This window comes from Rissa tridactyla, chromosome 6 (genome assembly GCF_028500815.1).
Source record: "Rissa tridactyla isolate bRisTri1 chromosome 6, bRisTri1.patW.cur.20221130, whole genome shotgun sequence".
Taxonomy (NCBI): Eukaryota; Metazoa; Chordata; class Aves; order Charadriiformes; family Laridae; genus Rissa; species Rissa tridactyla.
Window position 1 is genome coordinate 2,404,497 of NC_071471.1, and position 14,808 is coordinate 2,419,304.

General features: G+C 38.4%; 1 long non-coding RNA gene across 1 annotated transcript in view; it reads right to left on the reverse strand.

Moving 5' to 3' along the window:
* Nucleotides 1-12,300, reverse strand: part of LOC128910989 (uncharacterized) — a 31,931-nt gene extending 19,631 nt beyond the window's left edge. Inside the window, exons 1-2 of the long non-coding RNA XR_008466961.1 lie at nucleotides 12,224-12,300; nucleotides 10,199-10,260 (exon numbers count right to left, since the gene is read on the reverse strand). This is a non-coding gene — a long non-coding RNA (uncharacterized LOC128910989). The remainder of the gene's footprint in view (nucleotides 1-10,198; nucleotides 10,261-12,223) is intronic.
* Between the last annotated feature and the right edge of the window lie 2,508 nt (nucleotides 12,301-14,808).

Below are 14,808 nucleotides of genomic sequence, written 5' to 3' on the forward strand. Positions count from 1 at the left end.
CTAATGCAGAGGTCCAATAATTCACATTCTTACCTATGTAGCTCTACAGAAATGAGATAAGTCAAACAAACCTTGTGCAAGGTATGTTACGAATCTTTAAAAGTTTTTACTTGGCTAGAGTATACAATGCAAATGCAAGCCAGCGCACGTAGCTTTCACTGGTTTCCCAGCAAAATACTTTTTCTTAGCTGCCTAAAAGTTTTCTAGAATTGGTTCGTATATACACATCCAAACATTATTGCACACTATAAACATTTAGAAATCTTAGAATGAGCCACATAAAAGTTGAAATCCCTTCTAATATGGAACATTTTCAAATTCCTTTCCCTATTAATTTTAGAACATATGCATTTTCTCTCATTTCTTACAGTTCTCTTAGCTAATCGAGAGGACAGGTGGCTAACTGATTAAACACCAGTTTTTACCAATATCAAAAACATTTAAAAACTCATTACTCAGTTTCTCCAAAATCATTCATTGTTTTAGCTATAAATATTGTTAATAGCTACAAATATTGTTAATAGCTACAAATACTGTTAAATTTGTCTCTGGTTTTGAGGCTTTTAGACTGTATTTGCTTCATAGTTTCCAGAGTTAAAACTTTGTGTCCATCTCCCTCCACCCTTCAACGATAATTTCAATTATCATAAATTCATGTGAATCCAGGAATGTTCTTTAATGGACAGTATGTTGCAAATTTTGTGATAAAATTGTAAAAATTAACAGGTAGGGTGCAATACTGTAGGTAGGGTATAATACTATGTTTCACACATAAACCTACATATTAAATGGTGATATGCTTGAATAAATTGAAATGCAATGTACTAAATGTTACAGAACAGTGCTACCCACAATGTCTGATTATTCCCTGCAGTTTCCTATCCCTCCTGACAATTCAGTACCTATAAATCACAGCATATGTTTTGATATAACTCTTAACCCTACGCAGTCAAGGCCTAAGCAGCTCATCTCGAGGCCTTAACGGAACACACATGATGCAAAGGCTTTAGGCACCGTGATACAAATCACCTGTAATGAATTACTGTAATTTATGGCTTATATTACGGGTGCACATAGGAATAGAAAAAAAAGGTCCTGCCAGAAGTTTGCAATCTAAATAACGTAATTTGTAGCCAAAGCAGTGAGCATAATGCAATAAGCTACATAAACAGCTTGTGAGAAATCCACAGACTGAAATACATTCTCCTAAAACAATGAGATACTTTTGAAGAAAAACGAGCATTTGCACTAAAAAAAAATTTAAAAACTGTTTCCAAATTGTTCTTGAACACAACAAAGTATTCACTTTATATAACTTACCCAGATGCAGCAGACAACACTGAGTAAAAGCCTGTCATGAATTAAAAAATGTTCTGAACATAAAAACCACCAGAAACTATGACTTCTTTCTGTACCCTCTCAAGTACAGAATGTCCTGTGCACTAGTAGAGGACATCCTATACTATAAGACTGTTGAAATGCTATAATTAAAGGTCTGTCAGAGTTTCCATTAAATCCCTGATTTTCAGGGTTTAATTAATAATAACAGTGAAAATTAATGTGAGTAGAATTAAAGCCACTGTCATAGCTCTACTGCATATTAATTCCTGATTTTAAGTCTCTACAACATGTGGGACTGATCCAGCTTCCTCTCTCAGGCAGCACTCCTATCACAGGGGAACCTCCTTGAATTCCTCATTGGAGACAGTGGGTATTTGAACACAGACAATGGATCAGGCTCTGCAACACCTATAGCATTTATATGGTGAGTTAAATGAACATTTCAGAAAGTTGAGAATTACTGAATTGCATAAAGTTGTGGAAGAAAGGTGTTAAGCACAGTTCAAACTTACACACCCTAAGCCGAATGAACATTCAGAACTCCTCAGTCAATTCCTTCCCATCAGTTGACTCAATGTAAGTTTATGCATTTATTTTTGAAATATTGGTATTCTTAACTACTTCTAATTTTTCTTGGTAAGAACTAAGGGATTGGCCCCATAATGGAAGATGGAAAATATATATAAATATTGGGAAATGGGCTTTCTCTGAAAGCACGAGAGCAAATCAGATGTTCTGTTATTGAAACAAAGGCTACTGGCATTTTGGATTTGAGTGCAAATAATTTCCAACAAAGAACTTTCCATAAGATTATTCCCTGAAAATAAGCACTGGTATCTCACCATACAACACAAGGAAATTTAATCTTTGGCATAAAGGGATCAAATAAAACTACCTCAGTGTGGAAGTCTAGAGAGGGACCTGGCAGAATACTCGAGGATATTCATTTCTCGTCGAAGTAAATAGTATTACAGCTGAAAAATGTGGAAGCATGAAATTTGCTCAACACTGCTGTGAGAAACAGACCCAGAAATACCAGACGTATGCAAAATACTACAGGGATGGGTGGAGACAGTACATTCAGAAGTTGTTAAAAATGTTAAGACTATTTTGTTTCACATAAAAGCACCTATTACAAAATACATGGATTTTGTGCAGATTCCAAACTAATAGGTGGTGTTATTTTCTCTTACATTAAAAACTATGTTGTAATGTAAACCTCTATCACACACTTCTGTGGTTAATAGTGAAAAATGGGTTGAAAACGAATTGCTGTTAGGACTGCAGAGTAGGTCAAGGAAGTTCACAAGTAAAAAAACGTCATGTTATAAAGAAAAGCGGGTATTTATACAGCTAATGAAACCTATGCTTCTCAGAAGAAGTACTACGAAAAAACCAAGACCACCTAATTAAAAATTCCCATTATATCATAAATAATAAACTGAAATAATCTGAAATAATCTATAACCTGCAGAGAATATAATCTGTTTTCAGTACAGCTGGATATGTTTGCAGCACAACCCAAAAAGTGTGCTAGAAGATAACAAAAAGAGGATGCTGCTTCCATCGTGACCTTGTATCAGTGTTGCCTCGATATCTAAATGGGGGGATCCATTGTGTTGTCACCGTGCGATTCACTAAAAGACGCAGTCTTTGATCTAGAGAGCTTAAAAACTAAGCAGATAATACAGACAAAATATAGAAAAATAAAGTATTATCATAGCTTTATCAAACTAGAATCGAGGCTACAGTTCCACAGCAACCTAAATGAAATGTAACTGCCAGGCCCTGCCTCTGTCCTCCCCTCTCTCTGTGCTTCCTGGACCATTTGCAGAGTGTTTTAGTTCAGTATTCCAGCATAAAATTCCTCTCAAAACTGAGCACACTTTGTCCAGACTAAGGTACTGACATAGCTCAGGAAAGGAACTGACAATTACCTGGGACAGCAGGGGACACAAACGTGTGGCCAGGTGGGAGGCGATGGAGGGGACGGACTCATGCTTTGGGATGGTCAAACACACAGATTAAGCCACTGACCGAAATTCACTTAGAAGTTCTATGGCATGCATCATATAATATTTCTATTATCAGAATAAGTAGCTATAAACAGATCCTGAACAAGTTTAGGATGGATATTTCAAGAGACTTTTTAATCCCCAGAGCACCAAAACTTTGCGTCAACCATCCCACAAGGTTAATAAGAGCAAAAATCATAAGGAGATTTTAGATGGAGCTTTGCATTATACGAGATGGTTGACAGCGATGATAAAGGGTTATGACTTGAAAACTCAAAAGTGTCCTTTCAATTCTACGCATTTTGAATGGCTCAACTAATTCATAACTAAGAGAAGCTGGAAAAAGCTCCTTCAAGTACACTGTATTGGAGGAAGTTAAACCAAATGAATGGCAATACTAAAACCAGGAAAAAGATACAAATCCAATTCTGCAACCCTTAGGAGCTGAAAATAGTACTCTATAATTTACTAACGTCACTATAAACCAGGACACAAAAACCAGTTACGCCCTTGATGAGACAAATTACCAATCGCAACAGAGTTACCTCTACTATTAATCTGGCATGGACCTTGCCCTGCTTCTATAGTCTTTCAGAGTTTAAAGAATTAAGAAACCAACCCAAAACTTTGCATGGGGCCATAGTCTGCTCTAATCCATATCATGATAAAACAAGGAATCTCTCAACCAAACTGGATAAAGCCGTTAACTGTTTGTGTATTTCGATTGCTGAGCTATAAGCTTGTGTGTTAAATTTTAGCTGAGCATCACATCATCCACTTTCTCCTCTCTCGTATTCTCCAATGCTGAAGCCACACGACAAACATCTGGTGATCAAAGCAAAATCACGAACTGGATAATTTCTATTTGGACATTAGTTTTTGGCTTCACTTATTCCTGCAGCTGGAGCATCTCCTCCCAGCAGCTCTGGGCTGTTTTGTGAGCAATGTTGGCAAAATGCCACAAATTCATGAGAAACTTTGAAGGGGCTTAGTGTTAAAGACTTCTACTTTCAAATCACTGCAGCTTGAATCAATAACACTGCTTCGAAACGTAAACAGGCATAATGGAAATTTTACAAAGCAAAGCCATTTGTATGTAACATCAAAAACAGCACAAGGTCCTCTTTCCATAAGAGTGCAAATCACATTTAGAGTGAGGCCAGAGAGAAGAGCAAGATTACTTTGTGATGATTTGCTGCGAAGTTCACTACAATATTTGCTTGATAATGAATTTCAGTCATATTGTCATGTACTTCAGGCTTCATCAACAGTGCTACACTGCAAAAAAAATATGATTTTAGCCCATTGCAACAAAGGTGAAAAAAGGAAAAAGAGCACACAATTATTATTTGATTTTCTGCAAGTAATAATTCATAAAATTATTATTTTGCTATAAACTAAATTCATGTTTCTAATGCATATTAAATATGGAATCAGAACTCCACTAGATTTCAAGTTCTTAACTTTCATAGTTTTATATTCATTGCAGCAGATTATTGGTTTTATTTCACTTCCATACCAGCAGACAAAATACAGTATGCATTTTTTGGGAGAATAACAACCAGGATGAGATAAGACTTTTTTTAATGGAGTTTGAGAAAACACCTTGCTCTGTCTAACCACAAATTCCAAAAAAGGGAAGGAAGGGAGAAAAGATGAAAGGTGCTGTTGGAAGAATGAACATGGCTATGCTTCTGAATTAGCACAAGGAACTGGACATGGAGGCAGAGAACAGTTGCTTTTACCGCAGGTCTTGTAAAGAACTTGCTGGGAATTCTTCAAGAAAACTGTTCTCAGAATTTCACAAGAGTTTACCAATTTCAGTGAAACTTTCAGAGGGAAAAGTATCTCAAGTCAAAGACTGGATTTCTGACAGAGGTACGAGAGGCCTGGCCAGCATCCCAGGACACAGGTACTAGCCTGGAATGCCAAAACCAAGCATTCAAGTTCACATTCAAGTGAACCTGAGACAGCATTCGTGATGAAAATATAACACCATACTTCTCAGAATACCTACATTTTCCAGATTGTTACCAATATAGAAGCTGCCTGGGTGCATGAGTCCTGGATGTTGACTCAAATTACGACCTTTACAAGACTGACACCATTCATAAAGAGCCATCTTTCCTGAGAAAGTCACGGATACAGTGCTGGCTGGATGCACAGCACGCCGAGAAACCGCACTCTTCGGGAAGATGTAAATAGGAGCTCATCATGAGCAACGACCAGAAAGTCGCCTAAGGACTGTGAAAGTGCTCTCACAACATCCATTTGATAATGAAGTTACTCCAATGAGTTCAGTGAAGTTATCCTTACTTCACACAGGGGTCAGAGAAAAAGGAAGCTGCTTAAACTGTTAAAAATCCACCTTGTATATCTTATCATGCAAATTAAATTAAAAAAACCCCAAACAACAACATGGAAAGAGTCCAAAGAACTTTCCCTGCATGTGGCTGTAAGTCATTTAAGTCACTCAGTGAGACGGGATAATGGCCATTATTTTTCACTTGGCCAGTTCATATTGTGACACTAGGAGAAAGACAGTCTGTCAAGTTTTTGTCTGCAGCATCTAATTTTTCACCACACTGCTCCTGCCCTCCCTCCATTGTGTCAGGAGTGCATTAGGTGTTGGAGCAATGAGAGACTCAACCAGTGGGTGGAGAGGCTGGAGAAGGGGATTGAATTATAGGCAGCCTGCAGAGCCCGTCTGAAAGGCTGAGCTGTCCCTCTGTATGGTTGATACGTGTCTGTGTCCCCCTACCATACTGCATGGCAGGGATTAGAAACGGGATTTCTGATATTTCAGCTGACATGTCAGGAGAGATCATTTCTTGCAACTGTCTATGCTGCAACCTAAATTCAAATAGTCTACCTTTTAAAGGGATTCTATTTATTTTCATCTATAGGCTCAGAACCTCATTCTGCAATGACTGATACTGCAATGAAATGCACTTCAAAGAGCCCAATTTATAGGTAATGTTTTGTATCTGTAGGTGTACCCTACTCACTCCCCAGTGACATAAATAACTACATGAAATGCGAATAAGCGTTAAAATAGCTCCAAAATCTACGTGAAACTGTGTATGAGTTTGTAAAAGTTTGGAAGTTCCTTTGTAAATCAAAAATCAAACATCATCGTTTTGTTTTGTTTTGTTTTGTCTTAACCAAGGCCAAGAAAACAAAGAAACAAAGTAACAGAAAAATATCTCAACTTAACTGTAAGTGCAAGGTATCAAGGTCACTGACTATAAATAATGCTGCTGCACATAAATCTTAAACAGCTTACTGCAACTACTAATACAACTTTGCAGTATTTACAAGATTAATCTTTTTAAAGAAAATTACAGGATCATAATATCAAACAAGATTATGCTGTGTCCTATAGAGTATTTTACTACACATGCAGCAGTAACACGACAGCAAATATGCACTTTAGAGACATCAAGTAACTATTGCACGAAGACGGTACCAAATCCTAAGCACAGCAACAAGTCTTAGCACCATCTGATCTCCCTGTACAAAATATGTTGTTAAACTCTTGATAGCCTCATTGTATGTCTAATGGGAAATGCATCATTTTTCATGCCCCCGTAGAAATACGCATTGAGTATTCCAACTGTAATATACAGGGGTAAGATTTTCTAACTGTTGGCTGTTGAGGCAGTAGAAGTTCCAGAAATACTACAATGCAGAAAGAACTGTTGGATCCTGCCCTCGTGACAGAATGGAGGTACTTTTGCTAGGTTATATGCATTTCTAGCACTCTTGCAATGGCATTTTCCGTGCTGAATTCATGCAGTCCACACTCTGCACCAGATAACGTTTATCACAGCTCTGTTGGTTCAGATCAGCTGTGTGCTTCATACTAGCTAAGGATCTTGTTCACTGTTTTAAAGGTTTATCCAGCATGAGAAGCACAGCTCCCAGTGAAGGCAAGCACTATCACCATAAGAATCCAGCTGATAATTTAGACCAACAGACGCCCTTCTTCTGGAGCACTGAATAGTGATAAAAATATTAAGTAGAAGGTTCTGCTTGCTAAAAGTTCTAGGTAGTAAAGAAAAGCTCCCTTTCCCTTACAAAAGGCTAAAAATATTTGATTTATGCCAGTATTTTAACATGGCCATGTAATGAACTTGCACAACAGAACAAATACATGGAAGAGAAGCCCAGTTTGGGCTTGCAGTTACGTATCTGCATATACATTAGCATGGTTTTGTCAGAAGCATAAACTCCATCTCATTATGTTGCACCGCGTGTAACTGTACTTTCACTAACCTGTAAATAGATACCGTTTGCAGCAAAGGGACCACGCACGTGTTTATATGGCATACAACAAAAGACCTCGGTTCTCTGGAGGATGTTCCTGTCACTTTCTCCTCTGCGGCTCCCCAAGCAAAAGCTGTTGCCTTGACAACTCTGGGGCATTCTCTGGCTCCACATATGCCGGTAGGAAGAAGGCCAATTTCCTTCCACAAAAAACAGAACTGCTAAGAAATAAACAATCAACAACTGTTCCGATTCCCTCAGTGCTGCCAAAATGAGGAACAAAATGAAGAATCTTATTACAGACACAGGATTTTATAAGCCAGAAGCAGAAGGATGCAGGCACTGAGGATTCATAGACACAAGCGGGGAACAGAAGAAACCGCAGTAACTCAAGACTTCACCAAAACAGTGGGAATGGCCATGGCTAAGGTCAGGCTAAGGTTCTCCTCTTTGATCAGCTTCCTATAACTGTAAGGCCTTCCATGGCATTGCCCTTGCTTTACCATTATGCTGTTTATAAAGAAAGTGATAAAAAAATAAAAATAAAGTAATATAAAAATATATATATATATATTAAAAGGATCCATTTGTAGTTTCCACTACTTTAGCATATAACCTTTGATAACATTAAGTAGGACTAACTTTCTTTATCTGGAATTTTGTGCCCTGTTTGAGTGCAACTCTTCCTCAAGTAAGTTTATTTCTGAAGTAAAAAAGAGGACACGGAGAGATCGATGGTCAGGAAAGAGATCCCAGTAGTTGCACTTCACTAGAAAGAACAGCAGAGAGAGAGAGACGCTGTTTATATGTAACATGGAGGAAACGGTAAGCGTACTGCCTTGAAGCTCTGGTCTTTTCTGTACCCTGTACCTGAGCTGGGGCCTACTCAGCCATGGAATATTCAGCTGTGTGGTCATTCTCCACCAAAAACCTCACTACGTCCATGAGGAAAAACACATTCATTGAAAGTCAAAGCTTGTACGTAGAAACACAGATATGCTGTCGTAATCTTTAAATTCTTCATTACCTTAACCACTATCACGGCTTTTGGCATTTCTCTCTTTTCGAACCTTCCCCTCCTTTAAGGGCTAGTCAAAGCACGAGCTATCTCTACTGCCAGTAGATATCTAATGATAACAGGTTACGTGTGTGCTTTACCAAAGTGAAATTATTTTAGAAAATGTCCATTAGTAATTAGAGCTGGATTTTCAGAGTCAATAGAAGCTCAAAGTACAGGAGAAGCTACTCACAATTTCACAATGCCAGTAAAATCTTGAATAAAATGCAATGTGCTCTGTATTCCAAAAAGACTGCAGGATATCAACAGACACATGTGCCAAAAGCACCTAACACCACTGAAGCTCTAGCATGCATTTTATTTGTTTACTGTATTTTATTCAAGGAAAGGATAGACAAAGGCTATTGTAATAACACTTCTGCTGGCAGTTAAATTTCACATGCAGCCATGTACCGCCAGGCTTCACGATACACCAACCTGCTAGTCAAACCAACAGCAATTCTATTTTAAGTTAAATGGAAGGGGATTAGGGTAAGAAAACTCCCTCTATTGACCACTGACATTGTTTATTACATAAAAGGTAATTGCTTAGAGAAGATTCCATCTCCTTTTGCTGCAGAAAATGTCTTGGTTTGCTGTTAACCCTTCTCCCATTACAGTGAAGCCACATATGTACCACTGCTCACAGAAGCATAGAGAGCCTTCTGCGTGATTGAGGGCAAGAACTTTGTAATGCACTACCTTTATCTGCCATATTTTGGTCTACAGCAGTAAATTTTGTATGCTTCTACTGACTACTCCCTGGAAATATGGTAAAGATGTGGCCTTTCATACAGTGATAAAAGTACACAGAAACGATATCCAGAGAAAATATGGTAACAGAAAAGAACAGGCTCAAACAACAACGAACAGCTCACAGTCAAATCCAAAAGCATTAGAAGATTTCAGGCTGTGTTGGTAGAGTACAAATCCATCTTGGATCAAATTATTCACCCATTTACTGTGGTCTCTCGCTTGGCCTGTCAATTAGTTCAACTCTGGAATGCTACTTAACAGCTACATTCACAATCCCTACATATTCTCTACACCACAAATGGACTTTAGAAAGGAAGAATTGGATACAGGCTACCCTATTTAAACAAAATAGCAATTAATTTCATATAGATGTTAAAGTTGCGTCTGAAAACAAAATGCAGTTAGAAAATTCTCATCTCCTACTTTGTATTCTGGGCCCTGTGAGGCAAGTCGCTTAACCTCTTTGTGCCTGTTTCCTCATCTTTAAATTAAGGATCATGCTACTGCCTTTATGGGACGCACTGCCTATTTTTTGGGTCTGATAGGGTCTTGAATTTTCCTGTCATGTGTAACATACATGTGAAACTTGGTAATTCTGTGCATGTTTGTAAAACAATGCTCTCTCATTAGGCCATCTTAACATCAAAAAAAATGATCTGCCAAGCAAAAATCTATGTTAGCAAAACTCACTTAGGCAAAACAATATCCATGAACAGGGAAAAAACAAATCTGATCTTTAACACATTCTTGAGGAACTCACCTGAGCAGCTGAAGGTAGAAATTAATGTCACTGGATAGGCCTGATCTGCAGATTTTCCCATTCTGTTTAGGGAACAAAGAGAAGGAGAAAGCTATTTTTAGAATTACAACTTGAAATGCCCAAGTTAGAAAAATCTCAAAAAGCAAAAGTATATTTTAGCCTCTTTTTCCCTACCAGTTCTGATTCATCATTGCATGACACAATTTTTACAACAACTTACAGCAAAATATTGCAATTAGTTTAATCCTGTAGGGATGTAAGCTACTTTGTACATGCATAAATAAAACTGCTTTAAGCTAAAGAGTAGGTCCAGGTCTCTTCCCCAAAACTGTTTAAAGTAATTTTGGTTATAATTAGCAACCACTCAGAACGTAATTATTCTATGACTGGCAATTTCGTAGTAAAGACTCCCTTCCCATCAAATGGGTTTTAAACAGAAAAGTAATTTTGGCTAATAATTTCTATGATTTTTCCTCCCTCTCCCCACGCATTTAAAAGCTCAAGTTAACACATGATGTCTTAAGAGAAAGGACCATGTTTGCTTTTAGGGTTTTAGAAACGTACTATAACCTTGACCTACACGAATAACTTCTGGAGACAAAAGTACAGATTGGTTTCTCAGAGTAAGTCCTTGGCTTTACTCCCAAATTCCTCAGAAGGCTGCTAATCATAGCATCAGACAAGAGGGGGATTTTTAACAAGTTTTGTGCTCGAGTCTGTAGGATTTGCTCATCTAAGCACAGTGCTGCTTTTTCTTTTGCATTTGCCTGCTTCCACTCCATGTAAGCAGGTCCTTAGTTACCTTTTAGCTGACTAGTGTCAATGATAATAACAATACATTTTTATTTTTAGAACACTCAAATCTAAAGGCAAGTTAGCTCTGCACACATATGCATGCACACACAAATGTAAGTAATATCTGAACATTTCCAAAGGGCAACAAGTCCTTTTGGAATAGTAATGAATAGAGAAATCATCTTGTGCCCTGCATGAGATAGGTGCATTTCAAGATTTTCCTGTATAGCTTCCATGAAAATTGGCCCCTAAGCAAGGGTGTGAGTCATTGATGAATACAGCTCTAAGGCTTCACGCTGTGCAGCAAGAGCTGTAAAAGGCATTAGAGGAACACAGGGGAGGAGGAGGAGAGAGAGAGGGGGTTAGGAGGTTATTAAATAAAACCTAGTAATGGTTTTACATGAACATTTTCTGAACAGTGTTTTGAAAACGTACATCCCAACCCACTGGGCACCATCCGGGCTGCTGGCTGCAGTGCCCTCTGTTGGCTGCTGCTCAAAGGGGCTGTGCAGACCCTTCGCCACCGACATAAAACAAGCTTTTGTCTATAGTCAAAGGGATGTGTTGTCGCAGCTACCCTAGCAGTCTCAAACTGAAAACTCAGGTTGTACAAGTAAAATAAATTACCCTGTGTATGGCTTATAGTAATTTTTCAAGTGAATATTAAAGAAAAAGGATGGGTTTTTTCTCCTCTGCACACATATCCACCACACGAAAGCCCATGCCCACAGCACTCTACCAGCAAAAGTCACAGCCCCCACCAGCACAACTATGCAAAAAGTACAGAACAGGCCAAAGAGAATCTATTGGTGATAAACTTAAACTTCCTTAAACTTCAGAGGTATTTGATTTTGGCTTATATTTGTCTTTTTTTTTTTTTTCATAAAATCAATGTTTTGACACTGGTGTCAATTTATATCATTCACTGGTTAGTAATGGACTATATGTAACTGATAACACATCAGACCTGGATTATGAGCAATTTTCATTTTTATGCAACTGTATTCCTCCTATCTGAGTCAGGAGATCCAGGTTTCAATAAATATATCAGATTTTGAGAAACCTGCTCTAGCGGAAGGTGTCCCTGCTCATGGCAGGGGGTTGGACTAGATGATCTTTGAGGTCCCTTCCAACCCAAACCATTCTATGATTCTAAGTCAACACATAAGTCATTATCATTCCAGATTCTCCAACCTTCAAACTTCCCGCATGTTCTGATCACACACTCACTTGTGCAGTCCCCTCAATCTCTCTTCCCGTTTTTGTGTCTTCCATTGTGTTTGCAGTCTTAGTGCACCCATCTGAAAGAAAAGATATAATGTGTCCCATTACAAAACACCCTGCGACTTCCAGAGGAAGAGGTTCACGTGTGAAATTTATTCTAAATAGTGATTAAATAACGCTAACTAGCTACATTGGTTTAGTTATAAATAACCCAATAACCCTTTAAATGAGTCTTTTTTTCAGTAGATGACTCAGATGTATTGTTAGGAAAAAATATTTTCCTCTATTTTAGATAACAAAAGCATCACTTGCTAGAAAGCAAATCAGAATTGAAATCTATATTTTCACACTGATAACCGTTTAAGGAGCTTGGACATAAACAAACAAACACAAAAAGAATTTTTTAATTTTTCTATAAGTCTTTTAAAGGCCAGAAACAGCGGTTTTACTTTTATGAAATTTCAACAAATGGGCACAGTGGTCTACATAATTGAAAATTCAATCCAAAAGGAATGTTAACAGGGGAAAATAGTTTATCATGTTACAGTTACTTTTGTTTCTCTAACAGCTTTAAAAATAACACACGTAATTTAGAAAAAAATCTTCTGTGTGTATATATATTTAAGAATAGGAATTATATTTTCCCCTTTTAACTGAGCAGTCGTTAACTGTGGTTAAAAAAAGAAAACAACAAAAACACCCCCCTGAAATACACAGACATGCAGCACCATCTGCTGGATTAGCACAGCTGTCAAACATCTATGCACCTAGAGAATATATTACCACAGGCAGAAGGGAAAAGCCACACAGACAAAAGCATATCATGGAGATTTGTTTAGTCAGGATCAGGGAAGAGAAATCAAGGGATGTGGAATTGCCATGAAAATTGTGAAATAACACTCTTTACTCATTACACTTTTTACTTTTTGGACACTATGTATAAATACTGCACTCACAAAAACATATCATCAGATCACTTACGATTACAAAAATTCAAAAGTTCAGTAGATGCTTTAAATAACTGCATCGAGGTTGATTTAATTTGGTTTCTTGCATGTATGCATGATGCTACATGATTATAAATTCCCATTTTTTGACTGGATGTCTGTCTTAGTAAATAGGACTGACTGTTCACCTAATAACAAACTACTGTTCAGTAATTTGCTTCCTTCTTGTAATGCACTGTATGGTCTCCTATGTTATTTAACACACAAGCTCTACTTGGGTAACACAGGATTATCAGGTGCTCATCTCCACAACTCCACATTGCGTTGCAGATGTTAATTTTAAATCCCTGCAAGGTGAGCTGCATTTATTTTCACATACAGTGAGTAAAAGGAAGTTTTCTCAGTTTGGGTAGGGAAGGAAGGGGCCCCTAATACGTACATGGTGATGTGCCATTGTAGTCTCTGCTGTATTTCTAGTAGCTTGTAGTGTCTTTGGAATTCAACCTTTTCATTCAGTCAGGTCACCCAACTGCACTCATCAATACCTGGCTCTTGGCATGCCACCCTCCAGCAGGTCAAACAGCTCAGTACTTCGCAGGCAGCCCTTTCACCTGACACCTTCCAAACAGCTGGAGCTCCCGCCGCGTGATCACACCAACGCGTCACCTCTGCACCGATGCCTTTGTGCTCATCCCCATTCCTGATACAGTGCTGAGAGCTGCTGGTCCTCGGGATTCATTGTGAAACGCCAGCTGTCTACATGTGGCAATCTTCTAGAAGGTTCCTCCACATATACTAGAATCAAGAATATCTTAAGAAGCCTGATTTTTCTGCCTATAAAAATTTCCCTTCTTCTTAATGGCCATATATCTCAGCTATCTTATATCCTCCTGCAGATGACCATCTTTGCTTTTTCATACTGGCGATGTAGGTCAAATCATTCCACATGCCTCTGGCAGACACTAACCGTGCTCTGCACATCACTCTCAGCATCAGACGGACATCACCACTGAGCTGCAGACTATAAAAGCGTACGGCAAGGAGATCAAAACAGGACTTTGGCTGTCACAACTTCACATATCCCAGAGGGCAGGAAGGTGACGGGAGGCTGCTTGCTGCCAATTACTGTCTCAAGTCGTTACATTTTCCTTATGTTTACCAGGACTGCCAAGCTTGCTTCTTCAAAAATATTACTCAGCACATCTTAGAACCATTCATAGCCCGCAATGCCGTGGGAGACAACAAAGGCAAAAAAGAGCTTCCTTGTGACCTCTGTGTTTGTTTCACAGGTAATTTGAGGCACTCAAGCCCACACCATTCCTCTGTTTTTAAGAAACTAGGTTGCCTCCTCACATTTTTCTTCTTTGTTCTTCATTTGTCTTTCAATACTTTTAAGAATAACTAAAGATGTTTCTCAGGGGGATGATCAGTGAAGCGACCAACAATCCAAGATCAGCAATAATGCAAGTTGCCATTTTGGTGCATCCGCCTCAGACCTGACTTTTACTGTTCTTCAGCAATCTTTTCTTCTCTGAAAATATTATTCCATAACATATGCAGGCATCTAGCAAAATCAATGTCTCCTGCTACGGTCAGTGTTGCTACTATGCCAAACGCCCGTGTTTTGTAACAAAGCTCACTGCA